The sequence below is a fragment of the Corapipo altera genome, unplaced genomic scaffold (genome assembly GCF_003945725.1).
Source record: "Corapipo altera isolate COAL_440 unplaced genomic scaffold, ASM394572v1 48b, whole genome shotgun sequence".
Classification (NCBI taxonomy): Eukaryota; Metazoa; Chordata; class Aves; order Passeriformes; family Pipridae; genus Corapipo; species Corapipo altera.
This window is the reverse complement of record NW_020884884.1, coordinates 13,350,272-13,378,137: the sequence shown is the minus strand read 5'-3', so window position 1 is coordinate 13,378,137 and position 27,866 is coordinate 13,350,272. Positions and strand designations below refer to the sequence as shown.

General features: G+C 41.3%; 1 long non-coding RNA gene across 2 annotated transcripts in view; it reads right to left on the bottom strand.

Moving 5' to 3' along the window:
• Nucleotides 1-12,464, bottom strand: part of LOC113946480 — a 36,438-nt gene extending 23,974 nt beyond the window's left edge. For both annotated transcript variants that reach the window (XR_003527443.1, XR_003527444.1), the window contains exon 1: nt 12,308-12,464. This is a non-coding gene — a long non-coding RNA (uncharacterized LOC113946480). The remainder of the gene's footprint in view (nt 1-12,307) is intronic.
• Between the last annotated feature and the right edge of the window lie 15,402 nt (nt 12,465-27,866).

Below are 27,866 nucleotides of genomic sequence, written 5' to 3'. Positions count from 1 at the left end.
GTTCCCTGTGAGTCCTGGGTGAGCTCCTGGCTGAGTCCCTCACTTCAAAAACCTTGCCACTATTTACTGGCTCTTGTGACGATAGTGGTTCCTCAGATCTTTCTCATTGAAGGAAAAGAGAGGACCTTTGAATGCTCAGAGAAAGCTGCAATGTTTCTAAGAAGCTGCAATACACATGTGGTTTATTTGTCAAATTAGTAACACCTAAGATAATGAAAAACTTGCTGCTTCTCTAATTAAATCAAATTTTGACTATTGGCTCAGGCCAATACTAAGCAGACTGGTTGGGTTGCCTCTCCTCTACTTGTTGGTTGTTACTAAATGTGTACTTAGAATATTTAAAAAAAAAAAGTGTTTCATTCTTTTGAGCTAGCTGAAACCATTAGTTGGTCCACACAGAGTGAATAGACAGTAAAACATGCTTGCACACACTGGAGTTTTTCTTTGCTTGAGTAAGTCTAGAACCAACCAAGCCTGAGATTTCAGTATTTTGCATTAAAGTTCACACTTGTATAATGCAAATCTTCTGGATCACTTGCTCATTAGCCACAGAAGTGCTCTTCTTGGAGGCGCAATGTAAATAAATAAATACGAGTTAATGTATGTAATTCAATTTAAATTCAAGAAAAATGAACCTGAATAATTTTTCTTAGAGTCATTCAGCCTTCCAGGACTCTGGTCTTCTGACAGTGCTTTAACAGCTACTCTTAAAGCAGCAAGCAGTTTAGCAAGAGGCATTGGGATATGGGATAAGTTGAGGGCCAGAAGGGATCAGTTGGGGTAGATGATGATCACCTCAGCATTAGGGCTGAAAGAAAGCAACAATTTCAGACCTTCCTCCACCACAGCTCCAGTTACCAGAAGTCTGTCTGTAAGGATTTATATAGTAAATAGTTTCTAGATTTGTCTCTTGTACGTCTCTGACCATTAAGTACCAGTGTTATTGCCCTTGGGGAGCACTTAATGTCTCCATCTATTTTAATTTCTTATCATTTTCCACTGGTTCTTTAGAAATTCAATTTCATGCATTGCTTTCTTTCAGTCAATACCACCTAGACAAATAGAATTTGGTACATACACAAACTGCTTAAAGATAATAATGCCCTGAGATGAAAGGAAAATATTTGACTGCTTCATATACTTGAACAGGAAGGAATTGAAAGGACCACTACCAACATCAGACAACCTTGCCAGTTAGTTGCATATTTCAAGAGTTTGATTATATTGTTTAGTCAAATTCTTGCAGTTCAATTCAGTATGATTTTTGCCAACATAGTGTGCATTTCAAAGCTGCTGGTGCAATTGCTTCTGTTTAGATGGTGCCCTTTAATCAACATAAGATCTAGCACTACAGAGAGCATATGTAGAACTCATAGAAAGCCTTTCCAAATCACAACATTTACACGCTCTAAAAAGCAGGCCTATCTGTGACTGGAAAATAATAGAAATCATAAAGCTTCCCTAATTAGTGCATTCAGTTTTGGTGCCATCTAAAGACTGAAGCACGTAAGTCTCCATGTTTAAAATTAATTCTACAAGACACAGAGGAATCACTGTAGTGCACAAGCAGAGCTAGGAAAGATGAGAGAGGAGGAACTGGAACAGCAAAATGACTGTGGCACTAGTGATTATGGCTAATAACAAGATGTTGCAAGAGTTAAATTGCCCAAACAGAGAGAGAGTGAGAGTGTATGTGTGTGCATGAGTGCATGGGGCTAGAATCAAAAGGGTGAACTGCTCAATCTCAGTGGAGTTGAGCAAGTTTTTTAATATAAATAACTTCTTGAATTAAATTTAGCTTATAGTCTATTTATTCCTTATGAAGTGTCTGTTCAATGATTTGAGATTTTTTTTTTTTACATTAATTCACCATTGGAAATTGTCTCTGAAAACCTGTTAATTAATTCAAGTGATCTACAATTCATCCACAAGCTGTTTTTTGGAAAAATTCTGTATCAGTAACTGTGCTGGGTTTGTATAGATTTCTAGATGAATGAATATGCTTCTCAGTCTCTAGATGTTGTGCCTTATTAATTCCTAACACTGGTTTTCAAAGGCAGATTCTATTACAAAATTCAATGTATTAAAAAAAGTCGCACACCAGCTAAAATTCACAGTAAAATGTAAGGGATGAAATTTTTCCTTTTTTCAAAATTTTTGTGTGCACATGTACTTATGGGAACTCTGGCCTCCAACTCCCCTCAGAAAAACATGGTGGAGACAATGACAACAAAGTCCCAAAATAAGGGACAAACATCATAAACATCACTGCAAACATCATTGCAAACATCACAGCAAAGGACTAAAGAAATCAAAATTAAGGATACATTTGTGGAGAAAGAAGCAGTTTGAGCCTACATCTCTTAATGTGAGAGACATTTCAGATAGATGTTTTACACAAGTTGAAGAGACATCCTAAGCAAGTACAATCCCAGCAAAATCATTTGAAATCACAAATGTTGATGGCAAGTCGATTAAATGAATCCCTTAAATGTTTGATTTTACCATATTGTTAATGAGTGGAAGTATCTTGAGTTTAGATGGTAAATTTCTTTGTACGAGAGAAGGATGGTCAGATCCCATCCTGCTAATGCAGCAAGTCTCTAAAAACCACAACATTTGGATTAGTGACAACAATGCAGATATTGCACCATGTGGCCGCAGCTGCTGCTGCTGAATTTTGTTAAGTGACATCTAAGGAGGACAAAGTAACTTTCTGTACATATTTCAAGATTATATACAGCAGAGTTGAAAAAAGACAATGTAAATGGTACATAAATAGAACAGCATGTCTGTATGATGCTAAGCTAAATCAGAGAATCCAGGTGCAACATAGTGAGGGCTCACACATACCATACATTTCAAATACATTACAGGTGAGGTCCCTGATTCAGCTGCTCAGATGGATACCTGATGTGAGGTATCTTGGAAAAAAAGAGCTTGTAATAGTAGAATCCACCAAGTTAAGGGGCAGAATCACCAGAGAAGGGGTAGAAGTCAGAATTTTGAAATACAGACAATTTGATAGCTGCTCTGCACAGAGGCAGCTAGAGGGAAGCTGCATTGGTCTTTTCCACATAGCAAGTGCTAGAAAAAAAGAGAAACTTCTCTTTTCCTGTGGGTAAAATAATCTACTGTTTCAAATTCCTTTTCTATGGCAACATTTATGACTCCCAGACAATGGGGCACATGTTTCCCACTCCTCTTAGTACCCCTTCCTCAGACAACTCTTTCTACGCTCAGCACCACTTTTTGATGCTTATTACTTCCTTGGCAATGTTAAACTTACATCCATTGTTGCTGCTGTAGGTTATGGCATCAGGCTGGACTCCTAAATCCATGGAGGAAGGACTGACAACAGGTAATAGTTAAAATTAATTGAGATTTCCCTCCTCATTTGGAAGCAACTCAGGGATAACACAAACCTTGTCATATTTGAAGGACGGCTTAATACTACACTTCTAAATGAGACATGACTGAGTCTTAATCCCTCTAAGTGAAGCTTGACTAGTTCGTATTAATAGTTTATTATTGTCTCTGATGGTTCCCCCCACTGCAAATCCTATGTGCATCATTTACATGAGATTTTTAAATGGCAATGCAAAATCCATTAGGAGAGACATTTTCCCATTTTAATAACATTTTCACACACATCAGCTAAGTCAGTCACTGTTGCAGCTCAGCCTCACTTTTCTGCAGTGATCAGAATTAAATGCCATCTGATCTCCTGGGAGTCTGCAAACTGAGCCAAGCACTGCAGGCTCCTGTGGTAGATATTGATGCTCTCAGTGAATCCCATACTTATTCGTGTGTTTATGAGTAATTCAACACCACGTGCTTACAGTCCAGCAATTTTTGCTGAGGGAGTTTCTCTATACCCTGAGATCAGATTTTAAGCCATCTCACTTCAGCCTCTCCATTTCTCAGTGCCAAGTTAGAACCTGTCTCCACAGTGGATCAGATGAAGAAGTAGCCTTGAAGTTAATACAGGAGCTTAGACGTAAAGATGGGGGCCCTTTCAGGCCATGAGCCTAAGAAACAGATGTAAAATTCAGGCTTTGCTCTTGTTTGGATAAACTCAATTATAAAGCTTCTGTTTTCCAAGAAGGAGCATAAGTCCCTTTATTTCCCCTTCCCACAGAACAGGTGTCTCTCTGTCTCTGCTGTTAGGAGCTGAAAGGAGAATCAAAAACACCAGAGTGTAACCTCCCTAACAGTTATGTCCAGCACTGTCTGGGGTAACCACAGATGGCCATGATTCATCCGAAAAAATGACTAGAGACTCTTAAGCATCAGCCATGTCTTTTCACAGATAAGGTCTTTCTTCTTAAATGTTGTGAACACATAGATCACACTCATTTTCTGAGATTAATAGCCCACAACACCATACAACTCAAGAAGCTGGGCAATCAAGACCTACAGATTTGGACTGGCAGACAGTGTATACATGCCGTTCTGAGGACATCAGAGGAAGATAACCTCACTTGCAGAAGCAGGAAATACTCTCCCTTCAGGGTTCTTCCACAACTATTACCTCCTCTCATCCCCCAAGAACATCTGTCTTCTTAATAACCTGAGCCTCAGCCCCTACACTGCTATAACAGAGAGCACTCGCTTTGAGAGTAATCCTTAAGGGAGAGTGCACTCCTGACAGCACTGCCATCACCCAGAATGCTTTACAGGACTATATACCATTTGGAAAAAAAAAAATGTGCAGGATTCTCTGTATAATAAAAGATCTTTCATTCCATTTGAAGTATGAAATGGATCAGAGGTAACAAGTCTTTTAATTGTGAGTGCATACCGAATCCTTTGTTGTCCGTTCTGTGCTGCAGTTACAGGTGATCCTAGGACACTTGAAAATTATTGAGGGTGCAAACTGGCAATGTTATAATTCCTATATGGGCTCAGATGCTGAAAAATTAAATTTCGTTTGCAAGTTGCAAGCAATCAAGGCAATTTTATATCTAGTAGCTTTCTAAATTTATGACAATTTTGAATGGTGAGGATTGTGCTCAGTCTCAGCAATCCTGTCTTCAGACAAGAGACGAAAGAACCAAGGAAATGTGCTACCATGTTTTAGCATTTGCTAGTAGCATTCTGTGATTGGGACTATTGTAACATCTAAGATGGTCTTGCTTTGCACCTTGCACAAGGCATTCATGCCTGAACAAAGAACATACAAAATGCTACTCTTTGGATTTGGCAGCATGTTATAGGCGTTTGGCACAAGCATACATTTCAGTGTAAACTGCAAGGCAACAAAGAATCCAATCCCATTCACTCCGCAAAGCAAAGAGGAAAAAAAAAAAGACTATTTTGCACTTACCTAATGACAAAATTTGCCAGGTCTGAAGAGCCTTGTTTTTTTAATGTTCCTATCAGCCTTGCATTTAAAATGGGAAGAATGGTAGCTGAGGGCAACTAATAGCTTACAGGGTCAATCTCAGCGGTAGGATTTGAATGAAGAGATGAAAGAAGTCTAAAGGGAATGAAATCCCCGGACCACAGAACTATGATCCTTTTGAGAATCATTCCCATAGGGCCACTTAGCAACAGGCCACCATCCAAGCAAAACACTCCTGAGAGCAGAAGAAAAACTTTCTTTTTGTATCTTGCCCTCTCTGTTGAAAATGCCGTTTTCAGTTTATTCCCTGGGGAGTTAGAGCCTCATCAGGAAGAAATAAAGCTGGCCAGTCTGAGAGTGATTGTGTCTCATGTTCTGCAAAGGCACACATTTCTCTTATCCTCAGGAAGAAAATTGCCTCATTTTATATTCAGATTCAAATGTACTGAAATTATAAGCAGTGGAATAATTACCTTCAACGTGGCACACTAGATCTGACCTTAATAAGACAGCCTGTTGGCCTTAACTGTTATGAGACTGGCTCCTTCCATTTGTAGATCTGTGGATTTCCACATTTGCCCTCCAGTAAAAATAAGTTATGTGCTTCTTGCATCATGTCCATGTGCCCTGTGTGACCCAGGGGGCTAAAGCAGTAACTCATTCAGTTCTACTGACTTGACCAGTGCCACTAAAATAGATACAAAGAAAGTAAACATTTACTTAGAGAGAGGAATAGACACAGCTGTGGAGTTATTTTTAGTCTTTAATTGTTTGATACTGAATTTTAGAAACTCTGTCTCCTCTGACACAATGATTTTGCTGTCGGTGTTGATGGCTCCAATGGAGTTTGGACATACCTCTTTGACAAAGGTATTGCATATCAAAATCTGTCACACACCGAAATCTGCCAGCTTCTTCACTTCTGACCTCCAGGTCACATTAGTATTCCAGTGCCACCACCTCACAACTCTGCCAGTGCTGCTCAGTCATGACTTATACCCCCTACTATTAGAGCACCGAGCACCCCATACAGTGTGGACTACTCATTTTTCTGATGGGATAGATTTAACACAAACCATCACATAAGTTGGAATCGCTCACCATTGTTCTGAAATCTCCCTGTACTTAGAGGAGGGAAAGCTGCAGGATGGGAGGGAGGAAGAAGAACAGATCTGTCCAGGACATATCCTTTGGAACCTGCTGATGTGGTTTTTAATCACTCTTTTTCTTGGGGATCAGTTAATCAAAAATACACAAGAGATGAAAATCAACATTCCAACTTTCTACTCAGAAACAGGAGCAGCTGGAGAGAAATGTGTGGATATAAGTGAGATCTAAAAACTATGTGCAAACTCTGCTCCCCAGAGCATTGCATACATGAAAGTTTGGTTGAGAGCTTACCCCCCACTCTCTTGACAGAGGAGGTATTAAGATTTTTACAACTAAATATCAAACCCCAGATTATTACAGTGCTTTCTTCCGGAACTTATGCAACTGTTACTTATTACCAGTTCAACTTTCTACATAATCTCAGATTTCTTCAAACCAAAAGCATGAAACATGCCTTAAACCCCTGAATTGCTATTCTTTAAGTGTAAAAGGAGGCACTCTAGTATTTATTTTACAGGCATTCTGGAAGGATAACACTGCAAATGCTTGGAAGTTGTTCAGAGGCTGTGGGTATAGACATTGTACAGTATGAGGAAAGGCAAAAAGAACTGACTTGTGTCTTTACTGACAAATTACATGTGTATGCATTAGACCTAGAGACTTGGAAAAAGGACATCTATGTTGTTTTCCCAAGTCTGTCCTTGGTCTTCTAGGTGCCACTGGAAAAAGCACTTTTCTTCTCTGTACCTCCATTTCCCCAGCCACAGCATGGGAGCAATACTACTGACTTATAATTGAGGAGGTTGGGAAAGCTGAATTCACTCATGTGCAGAATGCTTCACAGTTTGCATCACAGATCCTGGATTAGAATTATCAGTGTCACTGTCCTGGTGCAACCCCAATGGAGCTGATTTTGAGACTCTCATATTCCAGTGCTAAAGCAAGGAAAGCAAAAATCATTCTTGCTTTAAACAGCAGCAAACCCTGCTTGCACTTTCTGATACACACCTGTGGTAGTTTGGTCTGGGCCTTCCTTGGTGACCAGTTTGTAACCAAGGAAGGGTCTAGATTTACGCAGTATTCCCTACGATTTTTACGTAAGCCAGACTATAAGAAGAAAGGAGGAGAGGCCTTCGCTCTCTTTCCTTCCGGCGGCTTGGAGGTGCAGGTTCCCTGCTGTTGAGTCTGCCGTGTTGGGGAGCGAGGCCTGGTAAGGCCTTGTTGACCTTGGGAGGAGGAGGTTGCCGGCGATCGTCCCGGAGTGACTCTCGGTTGTCCCAAGGAGAGTGGTAGGATATTTCTTTGCTAACTCTTTAGTTACTAGATCTCGGGCTACTGATTGGGATATATATATATTTTATTTTGGTTTTGTTCCCTTTCTCTTCCCCCTTCCCTTTCCCTTGTGGAATTGTATATATTTTAATTGTATATAATTGTAATATAAGTGTAAATATATTTATATATACCACTTTAGCTGTCTCTCTCTCATTTCGGGTTTTCTTGGTTGTTTTTCTCCCTCTTCTCCCTGAGGTTTGGGGGGGGGAACTTTTGTTCTAAGGTTTGGAGACTTGGCAGGGAGCCATATCACCACCTCAGAAAAAGATGACAAGGCACATTGTAACCCATGTGTCAAGGACAACCACACAACATGCCTCTGCAACGTGAGAAGCCATAGCACCTCTTCAGTGAAGCCTCATCCCTGTTCAATGAGCTCTACAAAACACACCATAAGCAAAAATAAAGGCTACAAGAGAACCCAAGAACTCTGTTGTACCTTTGCCCTCCACAGCTTCCCTGGATCACCTGGTAGAAGTCTCTCAGTGCCTGTGATCTGCCTTGGAGAGCCTGTCAGGACAGCCAACACTTCATGGCAGTTCGTCACTCAGCGTTGCAGGTCAGGGCCTCATGTTCCCTCCCCTGTAGAAAGCCTTTGGCAGTAATTTTCCAAACTTGAGTGTATCCTTTGTCTCTGAGAAAGATCCGTAATCGAAGTTGCAGAGGGTCTCCTACACAGTAGGAACTGGTCAGTGTTCTGCTGCTTCCCAGTGACAGGGATTTTGCTCCTTCTTATTTTGCATGGCCTCAGCATTTATGGTCTGTAGCCTTCTATACACCCTGCTTTTTGCAGTGCCACCATGAAAATGTCTGTATAAATGTGAATTTCAATAGCCATTATACTCCCAGTAGCAGCAATCATGTTTGGTACCTCAGAGCCTGTTAATCTGTAGTAGTCATGAGGTTACTTATCTCCTGCTCTTTTCAAATACCTCAGCAGTGGATACAAAAGGGAAATGGCAGGAGCTATTCTTCTCTGGAGTCTGAGAGGGGTTTTTTTCTCTTTTCTTTTTTTTTATTTTATTTTATGCTATACTGTTGCTACATTACATTCAAAAGCGATGGCAAAGTTTGCAAGAGAGATAATAGATGAAAGTCTTCCAAGTTTCTGCTACAGTAAGACTCTCAGCCCATAAGAGCACCTGGTTGAAGGGTGTTGTTTCAAGGGCCCAGAGTGCTTAGCTGTCTGTTAGCTAATTAAAGCACTGTGATCTCAGAGCTTTGAAAGATTTAGTTCAGATCTTCCTTGTAATTTTTAGCTCTACTATCTATTTGCTGATGAATCCTCAGCTCCAGCCCACAGGTGTTGAGCTACAAAGGGATGTTTGGAGAGGGGTGCTTGTAGACATGGACTTACGCATTGTTAAAAGGCAAAGAGAGATGTGACTCCACAGAGACTTGTAGTGAGGATAACCAGAGCTAAAAATGTGCAAAGAAAATAAATTATAAAAGAAAACTATAATTTTGATTGGATTTGGACTGTTGTTGCTATGGTGAAAAATTTGGGATGATGATTAACTTAACCTCTACCACTGCTGACATCCAAAGTTGAAGCCATTTCAGCAACCAAAAACTGGACAAGAGCTGTCCCTGAGGGTCGGTCCTTATCCCTTTCTATCTCCCTAGGTGGAGTGTTGCAGAGCAATAGAACACTGGGAGATCTCACTGTGTGGCCAAGTGTGACTGAAACATGGCCACAAAAAGAACATTAAGGTACAAACTCCATGACTAAGCAGTTAGGCAAGTTGGACACACTGTTTAATGAGATCAGAGGTCTGCCAGATGGGAAAATCCAGGGAAATCCTCTGTGAAGCTGGGTTTACAAAAAGAAAGGAAGGTGCTAGACTTGCACTTCCAAGCCTAAGCAGAGCTGGGTCCTGCAAATGGAGAACAATAGTGCCAACTAAGGCAGGACACAAAGTATAGCAGATGTGAGGGAATGAAGAGGATGCTGAAGGTGCTTAGAAAAAAGCCCCAAAAGATGGGAGCGATCTGGGTCTCGTGAGGAGATGGTAATAATACAACTTTGTTTTCTACATATAGCAATTAAGATACTAAAAATTCTTCAATAATTTGGTAAACAAGAGGCTCTTAGTCAAGACACAGTAATGAAATCTTCATATTTGTTGCCCATCATCCAGCCTTTGGAACAAGGCTATAGAACAGGATTTTCTCCTTTCCTGCACATCAGGGTCCCAGAAAATTCAGTAAAGGACAATGCTGAGCTCCTTGGAAGGTATCTTTAATTCCTATTGAATTTCTGCAGGCTCATCCATATATAAAAATAATCAAGACAAGGCAAAATAAAAGCAAAGAGCAAGGCCTAGCAACCTAAAATAAACTATGCTCCTTTTGCTACTGATCACCTCAACTCCTTGCTTTATTCCTAGACAAACTGGAGAGAGAAACAGCTCAAGGATTTCAGAGAAAATAAGCCAAATAATGTGTACCTGAAAAAAAATCCATCTCAAAAGCCACAGGCCAGGAGCAAAGAAATGAAGTTGAATTAAAATCTGGCTTTCTTACCTCCTCTTCCACTTCCCCACCGAACTAAAAAGCTTCTGCCGGCATCTGCTTGTGGAAAGGTAAAGGCTTCAGGCACCTGTTTTTTTCTGCGCTGGCATAATTTTAATTACATGAGCAACCACCAGTATAGTAAAGGAGTCTTGCATTTTCTTCAGCAAGTCTGCTTGTTCTTCTGGCCTGGAAGGAACATGCTTTTGGTGTCTTTCCAGGTGCATCTGCATGCATGGCCCACTGTGACTTAACTGCTGTTTGCTGTTCCTGCCTCACAGGGATAGATATTCAGAAGGAAGAAAGTAAATGAGAGAGTGCCCAAGGTGCCTCACAACATGACTTGGTTTGCCTTCTGAATAATTGCTGCCACAAGCTAATGAACATTTCTCCCCAGACTTTCTCTCACAAGGACAGAAAACTCACTTGGCTTAACAGGATTTTCCTGTTGTGGGTACAGGCTATGCAAGCCAGAAATGAGAAATATTTTCATGGTTTGAGGCAGCTGCACAAAAGTAATCAAAAAAAAAAAAAAAAAAAAAAGAAAAACCGTTATAGAAATCATGAGATGCAATGAATGAGCTCAGATTTGCATTCAAACTTAACCTCAGATCCTCGAAGGCAGCAAAATTTGAGGTGATCTTTTCAGCATGATTCCTTGACATCTACTGGATGTTCAAGTTCATGAATACAATTTTGTTGTATATGTATGAATGTGTATTTACCTGCTGATTATTTATGTGAACTCTGGCATGGGTTCTTGTACATACAGTCAGGGCTTACTCCAATGCATTTGCCAATAACTCAGTATTGGTGATGCCCCACCTTAAGCACTGTGCTCAGTTTTGGGCCCCTCACCACATGAAAGACACTGAAGGCACTGGATTGTGTCCAAAGGGCATGGAAGCAAGGAAAGGGTCTGAAGCACAAGTTTTATAAGAAGCAGCTGAAGGAACTAGGGTTGTTTAGCCTGGAGAAGAGGAGGCTCAAGGAGACCTTATCACTCTCTACAACTACCTCAAGGGAGATTGTATCAAGGTGGGGATTGGTCCCTTTTCCCAGGTAACAAGGTTGAGAGCAAATGGCCTCAAGTTGCACCAGGGGAGGTTTAGGTTGGATATGAAAAAAATTCTTCACTGGAAGGGCTGTCAAGCCCTGGAACAGGCTCTCCAGAGATGCACTGGAGTCACCATCCATGAAAGTATTTAAAAGTCATGTAGATGTGGCATTTAGGTACTCAATAATCGCAAAGACCTTTTCCAATCTGAATGATTCTATGATTCTAAAGCTATTTTCTGGTGTTTACCTAAGCAAAGTAATAATCCAGTTGTACTTACAGCAATTTGCAGCCAGAACACTTGGGGCACTGCAGAACAACAATAGAAATGCTTCAGAACACAATACAAACAGAGTATTAAAAACATCTTATAATTCAAACAAAACATGCTGAGTTCCTAAGAAGCAAAGCCATGGAGATGTAAAAAGGAATAAATATGTGGTTACAATGGTTTTGTTTCAAAGCACACTGTGAGCAAATGTGGTTTAGATGGATTTAGCAGAGAAGTGGCGGTGAGGTGAGCTCCTCATGCCAGAGCCCTCTCTGACAAAGACTGACTTTAAAAGCTCGTCTGTGTCTGGTGCTGACACAATCAAATTAAACTTGAAGCAAGCAAGCCTGGAGTACTGCAAGGATCAGAGCCGTAATATGGGCTTTCACTGAGCAGTATCAGCATGTGACAGTCGCTCTGCCCCAGAGGAGGCAGCCGTCAGGCTGAACACAGGGCATGTGAAATTTAATCTTTGCCGTTTTCACCTACAGGTGGGGATTGAGGGAGTGACTTCCTAACTGATATAGGAGCCATGTGAAGATACAAGGAATGACACTGTGACCCCAAAGGTGAGGCTACAACAAATAGCAAAACCTGTGTTTTGTACCCGTGGCCCATCCCATGTACAAAATAAAAAAACCTACCCTCCTCTTTTATTGCTCTCAGCCCTTACCTTGCAGTAGATTTACTCAGAGAAACACAGGCCAGCCCACTGGTAGCACCAGCTTGCCTGCTCAACTGTCAAGGGGATCCCAGCAAATGCCATCAGAGCAGTTGTTATTCCTCCCATGCAATATCTCTGAGCACAGCACAGAGATATAAAGCCAGTAGAGGCCTCGCAAACAAGAACCCCATGATTTGTTGAGAGCCTTCTCCAAGGCTAGTGCTATGTAACGGGAGCTGCATCTGGTGATAAGCGTCTTGCTCCAAGGCTACTGAAAGCTAAACAGACCCATGTTTCTTTGTTGTGCAGCAAGCAGAGCTCTAAGCTGGATGCTGCCCAGTGCCTTACCCATGTAAATAGGGGAGTTCCTGCTCAGATGCCAAATGTTAGAGCTGCCTTTGAATCCCTGACATTGATTTCAACAGGATACAATTGCTGAAGCTTGGTTCTCACTGAATAAAATGAAACTTGTGCCTGGTGGAGCCGAATTTGGTGTAGCAAGAGAAAGGCTGAACACTGCCCTCTGCCTTTTCAGCTCTATGAAATAGGCATTTTTCACTCCCAGACTCCTGTTGAATTCCAGGAAAAATGCCAGGAAGCTCTCAAGAACAAGCTTTAGTTCAGGGCTGAGCCCTGCTAGGGGTGTGCACAGTGAACTAGAAATACTGGTGGGAGGCAAGAGTACTGGAGAGGCAAAAAGTGGTAACCAGGAAAGCACCAACACTCGAGTGGAGCAGGACTGTTCAGTATCAGCTTGCTCAGGGGTGTACCAGGATGCCATGGATCGTCCTGGCTGTCCTGCAGGAGTCCCACTGCTATCGCAGCAAAACCCAAAACAATCTGGCTGACTCTTGACAACTGTGTGCCAGAGTTCCACTCTTTGTGACACCTGATGTAGTGTAAAAATAAATGCAGTACTTTGATATAATCCCACTGACATAAACACAATCAACAAATTTCATGTACCAACTCAATCATAAATGTGACATCCATATTTTCACTCTAATTTAAAGAACATTGGATGATCTTGGCCCAAACTTTAATTTAATATATCCAGATAGAGAAAGAGCCTTCATTGTAAAAACAAAATTGCTTGTTTGCTTTATCAGAGTAGCATAGAATACAAATTAGTTACTAATATCTGTACAGCACTTAGACTATGACTGAATTGCTTGGGTTCTTGGAGTATCCTCTCAAGAGAAGGAGACAAAAAGACACTGTTCTAGTATCTTTGTGTTCTCTCCAGCAGCTGTCCCCATGTGATGCATAGGAAGTGGGTCTGGCTGGCAGGGGTCATACTAGAATTTCTCTTCCACAATGACACTACCCCCAAATGTCTAACTGTTACATGAAACGTAGGGTGCTGCATATCTCAGGTGCAGTGCTCAGAATCGGCACTCCCAATGAAGGCACTGGGGGCTGAGAGAATGACAGTTTAAGGTAATATTGAATCAAGAACCAGAATATCTTATAATTTATACTATCAGAGTCACTACTGATTTTCTTCAGTCTGTACCTTAGCTGGAGAAGTTCCTCTGGCAATAAAACCAGCATCCCTGCAAGACTCGGAGCCAGATACTTCAAGCTGACCCACCCAAGTCTAAATTTATTAGGCAGGGCCATGCAAGAACAGCCACAGCAGCTCTATCATTTCAAGGTTAAATGTTTGAAATGGTCTAATATATGAAAGAAGGTGAAACATCAAGATATATTGGGCCAAATGGTATAATTAACCCCCAAATGAGGACTGAATTCTACCTGTCCAGAATCCTTTATGTTCTGCCTTTCTCTCCAGAGACCTCCCATTATGCTGCCTCATGTATTATTAGTGACACCAGACCTATATCTATGGCCTCTCTCCCTGTCACAGTCCCTACATATCACACACTGACATTGTCCTTTCCTTCTAGCCTTCATAAGGGATGACATTTTTGACATCACCCTAAAGAAACAACAAAGCTATTACAGGATGAAAATGCACAGATCCACCTAGTTAACGATCTGAGGGGTTTGCAGGCAGGTGATGTCTCCTGTAGGCTTCTTTTTCAGATAGATGGAAAAAAGGTACATGGAAGAAAGAGTCCCTCCCAGTCCAGGGCACCTGGTGAGAAAGAGACTGCGTTCAGAAACTTCCAAAGTTTGTCTCTTTCCTTTAGGGCACAGTTACACTTTTGGGTGTTTGAATTAAAAAACCTCCTGGGGCTTCCTTGTCCATTTTGAGAAACTCCTTTCTTATATGAAACACTTCCCTTGGACGTATGGGCATGAAGAAGTGCAGAAAATGTGAAGCCTGGGAGAAAAGCCTGCAAAGGCCAGCTATTCTAGGCATAGGTTTGAAGCTGCTAAAAGAGACAGCTTATGTTTCACTGAGGCCACTTCTGTCTTCCTATTCTATTATTCTCCTTTTTCCCTTTCATTTTTGCCTGAAAAGAACTTAAGGATAATAATCATCAGTAACACAAATAACAGAAAATTACATATACCTAGAAACTAATAAAGGAGATGCTTTTCTGGGATTGATCTGGACTCCATAACAGTGTTGGAAGTCACTGAAGAACCTGATGGCCACATTGCTCCAACCTCTCCATGACAGTTTCTTGCTTATTTTTCTTTGGTGTCAGCACTATATATATTCAGCAGTGTTATATGTAAAGGATCAAACAAAGCATTTAGTGATGCCCAATTTTCTGAGGTTCTAGCTCAGTTTTAACTCAGTCTTTTTTCCAAGCTCCTTCCAGAGAAAGAGATGAATCATGATTAAATAGGGGACATGAAAATAAGAAACAGATAAAGAGAATATGAAGTGTTTCTCCTGGAATTTTGTTCATTCTTCAGCCATTGCCCTCCATTTATGTACAAACAGGTGAAAGGATGGGTACGAATACGTTCCAGGCTAGACACAGTAAAATTGATGAAGACTACAGATGCCAGAGCAAATGAGATCTCTGAGGGCTCAGAAACAAACTCGCTGACATATCCACTCAATATTCATTGAAATGAGCTCAGGAAACTTTGCTCAATTAAAGACTGGCTGCAGGGAAAAGCAGATCCAAGCTGAACTCCAAAGAAGTGTTTTTCTGGATGCATGAGATCTAGGTCAAAAGAGACATAATTGGCCAAGGGATGCGGTATATTATAGTGACATCTTCCAGAACCAGTGTTATGGAGCACTCTGGCTTAATAATGCTCATCTTTCACATTTACTCCAGTGATGAAGTGTTAACATTTGTATAGCTAGCTTTATAGTACAGCTATACCTATAAATGCAGATTCCCATGGACAAAGAGGACTTTTGACTATATGGGTTAGTGAATAACAATTAGGACAGATTCTTTTCCTAGTGACAGTAAATCTGGAATAAACTGAAATGGAATTCATTGAAACTTCAGCAGTTTTACAGCAGTATAGACTATTGTAACATATTCAGTTGTGATACTGCAGACTTACACTGATATAATCATATATCTTGAGCCCATTTCATTTGGAGAAGGAAACTAAAAATTACTAGAGTCAGCTTTACTCATCACCTCCCCAGAATCCCCATAAAAGCTCCAGAACAGGCATGACTTTTCCAGATTAAACAAACCTGCATTGTCATTCTAAACAATGCCTTCCCACACGGTAGTGAGCCAGATTAATTTAGTCAGTTGCAGTAACATCTTACATTTCTTTAATAATTTTCATTCCAAAGGTTTTGGTGGAATGCTTTGACTCCTTTGCTGTACATAAGCTTATTAATTAACGATGTGTTCGTAACCAGTGCTTGCAGCCTGTTCTGCTTCCCACTGCTGGGAAACTCTTTCCTGGAGCCTATGCAGCTCAGTTGGAAGCTCTGGACAGCCATATCACCCACTGACCACCCAGGAAACTTATCCAGCTGAAGCCGTAAATGAATGTGAAAGGCTGTCAGAGTAAAGCCACACTTTGCAGGTGAAAATCAGCCAAATCTCACTGCTTATGCTATACATGTGAGGCATGAGGGGGGTCGTAAATCTTAAAACAATGGATGAATGGCCTGACCTGCAGAATATGAAATTGGATGAAGCATACAGAGAGACCCAGCCTAAGAGAGAATTTAGGTCAGATGAAGGCCAGACAAAAGCTGAGTTTTTTTTCGTGTTGCATTCTCAGATAATGCCGTGAATATCTAATACAGAGAGGAAAATCTTCCATGTAGGTTTTGACCCTCCTTTACCTCCACTTTTGGTAATAGCTTTCATGATACTGAAGGCAGAATATCATTTGGTTGAATTTGTTAACTAACTCTGGAAATAAGGGAATTAGAGCCATTAGTAAATCTTTTCACCTCAAAACTAAACAAAGAGGATCGGATTGCTATCTGTTGTAATCTAATTGAGTTCCATGAATTTACAACCACGGACAAATTTTAGCCAATAAAGAGAAGAATATAACTGTTTCATTCTGACATTTGTGACATCATAAAGCTAATACAGCTGTGCAATAAAGGGAAGATTTCTGATCACATTTGTCTAATTTAAGTTTCATTTATAATGGAAAGTAATTAAACACATTCCATGAAATTGGAGAAAGCAGAAAAGAATTCTTAAGGATGTCACTTCATTTGTGGGACTGAGATGTACTTTATTGTCTCCTGCTGTTTATCTTTAGTTCTGCGAGCAGGAGTTCACATTTATGTTCGTCTATCAGCTGCCAACCTAAAGCCCATTGGAAGATGCATAGCATTTCCAGAAGGATCTTAATAAACACCGCAAGTGGAGAGGCATTTCACACTTGGCAATTCATCTGTCAGAGCAAGAGATAGCTTAAAATTATTTCCATGACCATTTTGCAAGTATTTGTGGGAGACACCTAGCACCAAGAATATAATACTTAGGGAAGACACAAGTTAGAGAGGACTCACTGGTTTCACTAGAAGAGAGCACAGCTCAGCAAGCTCAAGGTGACACTTGTCTTGCCATTGATAGGCTACACCAAATTCATCAGACCAGTTGAAGAAAATGGAAATTTCCTAGCAATGAAAAGCACAGCGCTACTGACAACATTCCATGGCTCTGGGGTGCTACTGTCAAACTTCCCTCATCCATGTCATGGTAGGCAGAGCATCTGCAGGGGGAGATTGGCCCAGACAAGTGCTTGCATCACACAGAGAAGTTAAGAGTGCATCCTTAAGCCTCCATAGGATCCTACCTCTGTAGAATTGTCAGAGTGGTAGTCTTCTGTTTCTCTAGGAAACTCTAGAAGTTGCTGAAGATACTACAGCTTAAAAATAAGGCCATAAAATTCATACATGAGCCAAGCGAGAAAAAGAGGTAGAACTCACCCAAGCATTGCCCATCCCCCTTTGGACTGTGTTTCCACTGCCTTGTTTATCTGGCAACGTTCCTCTCTCCCAATTTTCCCATCTCTCTATCACCTTCCTCCACTTCTTGGATAAGAGGGAGAATGGGATGATAGCAAACTAAGTAAACAGGATGCCTGACTCACAAGCAGGCAGCAGAAACTGAGGTAATTATGGGTGTCTTGCAGTCCTTTCCCAATGGAGAGGCAAATGAACAAGGGAAGACGTGCATACACAGAGTGTCAGGAAAGGTGTGCATATAAGCAGTGCATCTAAGGAAAGACAGGACTGAGAATCTCTGTCTCCTGAAGCCATCTGGCAGAAGCTCCTGGCAGCTCTCCCCAGCACTCCTTCAGCAGTATTTCTCTCAATGTGGCAAAGCAGCTTGCACTGGGTCAGGCACAGCAGCAAGGCAGTGCCTTCACTTGGGGGTCATGTGCTGCAGCTCTAGGCGTCAGCTCTGAATTTTGTTTCTGGTGCTGGGGAGTAGAGATGAGAGCAGGAAGAGGAGTAGAGCACTGGCCCAACTTGGATCCCCTCCTGAGGTGAGTTTATTCCTGGCATATGTTTCTTGCATTTGGGTTTATTTGCACGTGGAGCCCAGCAGTTCAGAGGAGTGTTAGTGTATTTAACAGTTCTGCTCTGGTTTTAGTTAAATCAAATAAACTAGTCCTCTCTGACAAGGATTTGTCTTTAATTATGAAGGACTTGACGAGAACAGGAGAAAGAAGTCTATCTTGATGCCCTGCATCCACATAGACTTGGTTCCGGAAGTAGGTTTGCTGGGGCATTTTTTCGCACCTTATTCTTTCAGCCCTTTCCAGTGTAACTGCTCCAAGCACACCATGTCCACTATTCCAGCTTTCTCCTTAGTGCCCCCGCAGCACCACAAGGCTGTAGCAGGTTTTTCTAAATAGGGCTCTGCAACTCTGGACACATATCCCAGGGGTTTTTTTCCTTTCTTCTTGTGGCCATGGATGTCACTACATCATTACACTAGAAGTTCACCACTCCAGCTACTACCAGCTGGTAACTGTAACTACCTGGTATGAGAACACACACACACACACACACGCATACACTCTCCAAGAGTAGCTCTTCTTGCTCCCAACAATGCTTTGACAATAAGGGCATTGTGACTCCTTCCTGCTCTAAGAAAACAATCTGTCCATCAGCTTCCCCAGCTCATGAAATTTTTTCCTGGGTGCTTCTGTAAGACCTGCTCCATTCTACCAAGAGTTAATGTGGAATGCATATGAAATATATATTTGAAAGGCTGATGAAGATATGACAAAGCTGGAGGCTACCGAGCTATATCTGCTCCTGTGAAATGTGAACCTACTGTATTTTTTGCCCCACAGCTTAACTAGTCCTGAGCCTCAATGACTGGTAAAAGCACAGGGTCTTTGGACATGGTAAGACAAACAAACTTCAGAAAATCATGGCTCAAAGGTGTAGGTGGTTTTGCACTTCTTCTTCAAACCTAGGTGCTAACCATGCTAAAATGCAAGTTTATTGTGCAGCCTGGCAAAATTTCAGCAATTTTATTGAAAAGGTATTTTGTTATGTTTATTAGATTTGTCAAAAAGGTATTTTATGATGTTTATGAGATAGCATACAAATTTATGAAACTGTAACATTTTTTGTCAAAAATAGCCTTTACTGAAAATCAAATAATACAAGTAGTAAAACCTCCTATCAGACAAATACAGGGAAAATTTTCCATCAAGTAAGGTTACAGACTCATCCCCAGAACAATCTGTGAAATACTGTCAGTGAAACCCATGCCATAAAGCAGTGGAAAAATTGCTAGGTGCACACTGGAAGGCTGCAATGCTCTCAGCTGGGTGCAGACGTGGCAATTCTGTCTGATGTCCTTGCCTGACTACAAGTGAGGTGGCATCTGCTGGTTTTATTACCCTAGCTTTTGCAGAAGGAAGGAACAAGCTTCCAGCTTGTATTTGGCTTTGTGTTGTGTACTGCTGTCCATAATAATCACTTGTCCCTCTGATTTCCAGACCATGGCTGGCTGGGGTTGACATACTGCTCAGGAGTGAGCCACAAGCACATCCTCTACCAGCTCTCTGCTTCTGTCTCCACTCCAGAAGCCCCTTCTTCAGTTTTTTTTATTTATTTATTTTATTTATTGCTGTTGTTGCTTTTCATTTCCTGCTGTTCATTTCTATCTCCCTCCCACACCCCCTTCAAGTAAAAAACTGTCTTATATTTCCACTCAGAGAGCTCCCTTCTGCTCCTTATTTTTTTCTTTTGTTCATCCTCCACAGTACCATCAAGATGATGTGAAACACTTGACCTATTTCCTTTTCTTTCTTGCTTAGGAGGTCATTCTGGCACTCTGGAATTGATGTTCTCCCCCTTCTTGAAGACTGTGATGTGGCAGCAGGACAGGCTGAGAAATTGATTAAACCATTACTGTGTCAGCTGGAATCTTGGTCACAGCCATGATAGCGTTTCCAAAATAAAGGTTTTGGAATACCATTCCCCCAGGCAGGGAAAGGTGTAGCAACAATAAAATATTTCCCACACTGCTTCCACTTTGCAAAGGAGCCCTAAAAAGTTGGAAAAGTTGAGGGAATGAGAGGCGTTAGGAAGTTAGGCAGGAGAAATCCATGTACTAAAGAGCTGGAAGATTAGGATCAGGAGGGAATGAAGTCAGACCTGCCTGTGTGTCAACACAGGCTGTTCTTATGCTTGGACCAGTTCACCCTGCCATGAATCATAGAATCATAGCATTTTTGAGCATGGAAAAGACCTTTAAGAACATCAAGCACAACTGTTAACCTAGCACTGCCAAATCTCCCATAAACCATGTGCCTAGTTCTGCATTTACATTTACAGCTTGCTTCATGATGCAGCAAAATGAAACGGACCGAATACTCATAGAGACTTACTACCTAATAACTACTACTAGAATGAAAACTTGCATTTTCCAACTTGTACTTTTTGCACTGTTTTTAAGTATTCTAAGGTACATAGTGAAAATGGTGTAAACACATTCATCCTAGAGTAACGGTTGCCTTTTAAGCAGCTGTTTTTCAAAGCACACCCGATGTTTTGGTATTGGAAAAGCAAAAAGAGTATTGCATCCACAGGGTTTCAATTTCAAATGGTTTTTTATTAAATAAGGTCCTGAAAGACAGAGAAGGGAGCTATTTGAAAAGCAGAGGACAGACAAGGGAGACGTGGTCACTTTGTGCAGCTGAACGGTCCTCTCACAGGTGTAGCATCACTTCACCAATAACCTTTCTGGGCCTGCTTTGTCTTTCAGTCTTGGTGAGGAGCTGCAGCGCTGTTTTTGCCTGCTGTTCTCCCTTATTTCACTAGGGGACACATTCAAAGCACAATGCCAAACCGGGTCCTGAAATAACCTTAATAGACCTAAACTGTGATGACGCCAGGAGCATGACTGTGACAGTGACCAGCCAAGGGGTCTCCTTCCATTTCCACACGTCTTGTTTTGGGAAATGTACCTCATAAAATGCCATGGGAGCTGAAAGCTGATAGCGCCCATCAAATAGCAAAGTGCCTTGTTTATTGTCCAAGCTCTCCCTAGTTGCAGTATCAGTAGACTTGGATGCCCTTATTAATCCATTTGAAAGTGCTGCACTGTCATTAGTTTGATTGAGGTGGAGGCACGTGCTGCAGTGATTGGCCTAGATAGTATAAAACTCTGTGAAAATGCAAAGGGCTGGGAAAATGGGGATGGTGAGTAAGTGAGAGTGTGCTATTACTATGCAAATTTTAGAGGAACTATCATCACCAACCAGAACTTTTCTGGTATGGATGCTGCTTCCAGCAGACTTAGAATCCAAGTTACAACCCAAACAGTTTGAAGAAACTGCCTAACTCTTGTTGGCCTAAAATAACATCGACTGTAGGGCTTGCAGAACGCATTTGTGCCTTCCCTCATCCCTACCTCTACAATCCCAAGATACACCTGAACATAAAGTCTACCACCACCATCTTAAGAACCCTCTTACTGTAGCTGTACAGCAAGTTTATGCTGTGTTTAGGGAGCATCCTTGTCTGGGTCTGTCCTGTGGTTTTTTCCACAGGGAAAATATCCTGAATTTACAGGAATTTTCCATCCTCATAGCCCTGACTCCTCTTTGACACCAGCACAGGTCACAACACACCAACTTCTGCACCCATTACCAGACATAAAGCTTTGGAGAAGAAATAGGTACATGGAACATTGCCAGAGAGGCTTGTTTACAGCCTCAGAGCTTTTCCCCCTCATTTTTACTGGTTTTATTCCTTCATTGCTGCAATGACCTACATCCTAAATACATCCTTCTCCACCATTTTAGTATGTACACCTATATCTCCAGGTCACTCCAGGCCACTCCAGGCATGTCTGAACAGCCTGCTTTCCCTGGGTGTATGATGACCTACGAATTCCGGATTACCCTCATGTGTGCTTGGCAAGGAGATGGTGAGGCATGAGATGGTGTATGAGATTTTGAGAATATTTATTCACAGACTAATTTTGAGTACATGCACCATTATTTGAATCCCATTAGCTTGGCCCTTTATCCAGTGAGAGCAGGCAAGCAGATTAATCAACCCTGGCATGAAGCAATATCATATGGCATATCAGCAAGAGGTCAGGTAGTAAAGTTCAAAGTATAGATGTGTCCTCACAAAACTTAATACACCATAGCTCATCCAAAGATTTTTGCACATGCCACTTTTTAAATAAATCCAGTCTATCTATCAAAAGCGAACATTGACTTGCTATAGTTCACTGTGTGAATTCACTGTAGTTCACTGTGTTTCAGGTTTGTAAGAAAAGGGTAGTACAAAAGCACAAGTAGAATAAGCTGGCCATTAGGCAGCATTTGTCATGTGGCTCTGAATAACTGAGGAAAGCATGTGAGCAGCACATATGAGAGAGCTACAAAAGAATGAAGGATCAGAAGGATGTTAGAGCTTCTTCCTCTTAAGAACTTATTTAACCAACTGCTTGTTTGTTTAATTAAGAATAAAAGATTACTGAAAGATCTCCATGGTTCTTGGATGATATATTAAGGATGCCTTAACTCAGCACTTTGGGCTGGTACCCTTTGGACTGAGCGCAGCCTTGGCATAATTGCAGTGCCTTCCACCAAGATGCACCCTACTACCACAGTGCTAACTTTGTCCTCTTTTTTTGAGGCCACATAACTGCACTCGGTATGAAAGGAATGTATGAAGCAAAAATTAAATAGAAAGAAAGGTATGAATGCAGCTTCATGAATTTTACGCCAGTCCAAATGAACTCGGAAAGATTTCTAGGCAAGCTTTTTAAGTGAGGGACTATTAAGGCATTGGGTTTTTTATGTCTATCAGCACTGACCCTGATTTAGTATTTTCTGTATCACTTCAAACATCATGATTCATAGGTGATCTCAGGACTTTCAGAGTAGCCTGTCCAACGACTTCAAGGTCACAAAGGTCTTGGAAACCAGATGTCCTTAATATCTGAATGTTAACAGTTCAGAAGAGTTTCTTGTCCACTGGCAACCTCACTTTGCCTCTGGTAACCTGATACGGATTACCTGATCAAAGATAATTTGCTTCATACATAGAGGTGGCTATTGCCATATCTGGTGAAGACCTAAGATCCACTGAGTTTGGAGCACTGTTTACTGTGGGAACAACTCTACTGCAGTATGCTTTAGGGCCTTCAGAAGCAAATCAACAGGAATGGAAAAAAACCCATGGCTCTGAGGGAGTCAATCACCCTTCCTCAGTGCTGTTTGCATGCTTCATGATGTGATGGGAGCAACCCACTTTCCCTTTCTTGCCACCTGTGCTGCCCCAGATAGTTTTGCACCCTTTGCCTGAGTCTGTTGAATCCTCTATCTACACATCACAAAGCCCTTGATGCTCCTGTAAAATAACATAACGAGTATGTCAGACTGGATAGGCTCAGAACTGCTACCTGGGCTGGCAGCTCAAAGCAGAGCAGCTTGTCACTGAACAGACGGCAGGATTCGAAATACTGGGCTCCCTGGAGCCAGGAGCTCGAGTCCCAACAGGGCCAATTCAACTTCTTATTCCCAGTTACTGCACTCCACATATCTTCCTGTCTCTAACCCTTTAGATAAGACCTTCACATCCCGAGGCTGTGCCTGGTTAGCATGCCTGCAATACCTTTTAAGGCACTTTTGGTGAAAGCTGGGTTTTCCCCAGTGGTTTGGGGTAATGTTTGCAACAGGAATTATCCAAATATTTAATTGACAGGAATCCTAGACCTTCTGGGGAGTAAATTTGCTGAGGAGCTATTCAACAGGTAAGATATTCTGCCACGTATATCAATATTTACAATTTCTAGGATCAAATCTGGAGTCTCATTGAATAACTGGAAGAAAACACACATATTTTGACAGTGCTATGTAAGCACTTAGGGCCTAAACTCTAATTTATAATGTGCTTTGGGATTAAAGGTGTCCTATAAATGTAAGATAATTATTAGTAACAGTATCACTGCAAGTCCCAAAACAGTGAGTTAGGAACAGATACAGAGTATTCTGCATGTTTGTCAAACCAAACCAAACACAAGCACTATAGGAGACCAAGTATTTCTTGTCTTTTATTGGAATGAAGCAGAGAAGCAGTATGAACAAACATGATTAAAAATACCCTCTGGATTACATGTACCCCCGGTTGCTCTTGCAAGCCAGATATCAAATTTTGCACTGTTTTCTAGGAGTTGATTTTTACTCTATAGTCTTCATCTGATTTTACAGACAGCATTAGCTCAAGCTTGTTACATTTGTAACAGGATACAAATACCACACCATTAATTTAATTTTATTTACGTTTCAGGGTTATTCAGCTGCAATAAATTGAACACAATTTGATTGAAACTGTCTTGCAGGACTGACTTTAGACACATTCAACAGGAGTGCTTTATAAATAATGGCAGCATATGGTACGCAAAAGACACACTCAAACTGGAGGATTTGCAGGAGTTGCTGTCTCATGAGGGAAAAGCAATATTGCCAAGAACAGAGCTAAACTGAACACTTCTTCTCTGGAGCCCACTTTTCAGAATCTGCATCTTCAGAAGAGACCTCAGCTGGGGACCCTGATGACCATACACTTCTAGATTCTACAGAAAGTAGTTGGGTGTTTCACCAGGACAAAAACATCAGGACTCCGCTAAACTGTCAGGTGAACCTTGATGGAACAGGAATGAGGAATATCAATGTCTGTTTTGCAGTGGCCCTTAGAAGTCCCAGTCAATGATGGAGAAGCTGTTGTAAAGACACTTAGCAGAACTAAAAGACCATCCCTACCTTCCAGATGTATGTAAAGGGCAGCAGGTGCATCTGGGCAGACAGGGCAGTGGGTAGTGTGATTTGACTCCTCTTTGTCAGTACGATGGAGAGTGGCCAAACTGCTGGCAAGCTTTCCACAGGCAGAAGAGTAAAGGAGGGTTTTCAACAGAGATTTGGAAAGGTAGTGAGGGTATTTTGCTGCTCTTTACCAATATTTCTCCCAGTTACAGTAAGGAAAAAAGCACAGAAGTTGTTTCTATAAAAATGTTAACAAGTGAGAAGTAGAGACTGACAGAATGATAAGAAGGAGATGACACTGTCATAGCAAAGGAGAGCCCTTTGTCAGGGTGGGAAGGGGCTTGACAGGAAAGATAAATAGCTTGTGTTTGATGGAGTAAAGAAGAGGAATGTAGTAGAGAGGAGCAAAAAATGTGTAAAATCCTCAAACTGATGGATTAAGAGGATAATCCTTATAGCAGTATTTTGCAGGGATGTGAACAACCTGAAATTACACTTGGCAAGACCAAAGAGAAAGGTGTTTCAGTAACCAAAATGAAAGACAATTGAATTTTAGCCAGGTTAGATAAGACCATCTGATGCTTTTTAACTGGAAGGTTAGGCTACTAGCAGCATCTTTCTTATCTTGCCTGGAAGTGAAAGGAAGAATTTTGGAATAAATTTTTCCTTTTGATTATTATTGGGTTTTGTTCCAACTTCTGACCACCTGCAGCATCCATGAAACAGTTCCATTCACATAGAATCATAGAATTGTTTGGATTGGAAAATACCTCCAATATCATCAAGTCCAACCATTAATCCAACACTGCCAAGTCCAACACTAAACCATGTCCCTAACTGCTACATCTACACAACTTTTGAATAAGTTCAGGGACGATCACTCCATCACTTTCCTGGGCAGCCTGTTCCAATGCTTGACAACCCATTTGGTGAAGGTTGTGGGATCTTTGGTGTTTTTCCACCTCTCTACCTGATCTTGTATAAGCCTTGAATGAGAATTGGAAGGCAGTACTGTAATGACAGGTGAGATTTGTTAGTACTAATTTGGTGGCACTTAATAGGTGGCCACTCAAGGTTAACCCCTTCTGGAGCAAGTGGAAGATAAGGATTTTGTTTCAGACCACAGATATTTTTGTGATCTGTCATAGCAAGATATCTGATTATAAAGAAATAGAATTGCCATGCTGTACCAAACAAATGGACCATATAGTTTAATAATCCTGCTGTGATAGTGCTTGTTGAAACAATTCAGATTAAGTACAGGGAACCCAGCAGAAGACAAGTTGGGAAGGACTTCCCAAAAGGGGAATTTTCTTTTTAATTCTTATCAGTTAGCAACTAGCCTAGACCCTGAAGCAAAAGGGCTTATATCCTTCCATAATAAAAGAAAATATGTATTCTATTTAACAAGAACACCTCCAATTACATTATCCATATAAATGACTAATCCTTTTTTTAAAATCCTGCTAATCTCTCAGGCTTAATGTTATCTTATGGGAATGAGCTAATTAGGCCTTGTATAAAATGCGTTTCCTTTTAACAATTTTATATTTGCTGCCTTTTATTTCCATTGAATGTCTCCTTGTCCTTGTATTCTGGAAGCATGAATAGGAACATCTATATTTCCTTCTTTCTACTACCCACACATTTCACATCCCAGTCAGGGACCTCCTCCCTGAGGTATAACTTTCAGTGTTTCCAGAAACACCATATTCATGTAATTTAGCAATTTCTGCTACTTGTATCTGAGAGCCTTATTCAGCATCCTGACCAAACAGGAAACCAGAGCAGGACAAGAGGATTATGCCATCGACTCAACCCAAGGGCATTACCGTAACTGCAGGCTGGTTTGTCTCACGCTCTGGGTAGACTTGCATTATTAGCCCATTTGAGCAGCCCATTATGCCTTGTGCAGGAGAATCTGATGCACTCTCCCCTGTGGTACCCCAGTTCCCTTCCTGAAGCATTACAGTTCAAGCAAAATCCTGCAAGTGCCTGGGTGCTCTCCATCACCCCTTCAGGAGGCACTGTCCTAGGCCTGTCAGCGTGGGAAGGGGCCCTCCGCCGCCTGCACACACAGGATGCCTCTGTCATTGCTTCATCTTCTCTACACGTGAGGGACTGTGGCAGTGTCTGATCCATCTCTAACACCTCACCTTACCCTCCCTTTTCCAAACTGTTAAATAGTAGCCACAGTAGGGATTAAGGAGGGGTCTTGCTAGCAGTCTTTACCAATTTAAAAACCAAATGCTTAATCCTGTGTTTTGTTTCCAGCCCTTTTGCAGGTGTTTGATGTTTCCTCCTCTGACCTTTTACCCACCTGGCCTTTTTAACAGTATTTTGGTAGGGGGTTTTGATACGTTTTTAAATGACCAAATAAAATTTGACAATTTGTTCACATCCTATACAACCCTGCAGTGGTACTGGAGTAATGACAGGAAAACTTGGTTCTTGCTAGAATATAAAGAACCTGCATGGAGCAAAATATAGAGATTGTGAAGGATTTCTATATTCTGGATTCAGTACAATATTTCTTCTGGCTCTCATCCAAGCTTCTCCACATTGATTTTATTTTTTTTTTCAGAGCTTATACAGGAAGCCAAACAACCTTTACATTGAACCCAGAAGTAAACTGATCATAAGCCAAAGATGAGTCCTCTCTCTGCACCTATCTGAACCATTACAGCAGCATTTATTGAGTGTACCTTTATTTTTCTGGTTTTAATTTGCAGTGTGCTGACAGCTCCAGAAAGATCCCTCTTAATGGACTTTAATAGCGGTGCAGCACTAAACTTATATAGCACCTGCCACACCAAGGCATCCCAGCAGACTTCCCAAATAATAGAGTTTAAAGCTTCTGCTTTCACAAGCCAAAGGAAAGGCTCAAGAGAACAAAATTAGGTTTGGCTTTTAAAATATCGACAAACTTGACATTATTAAT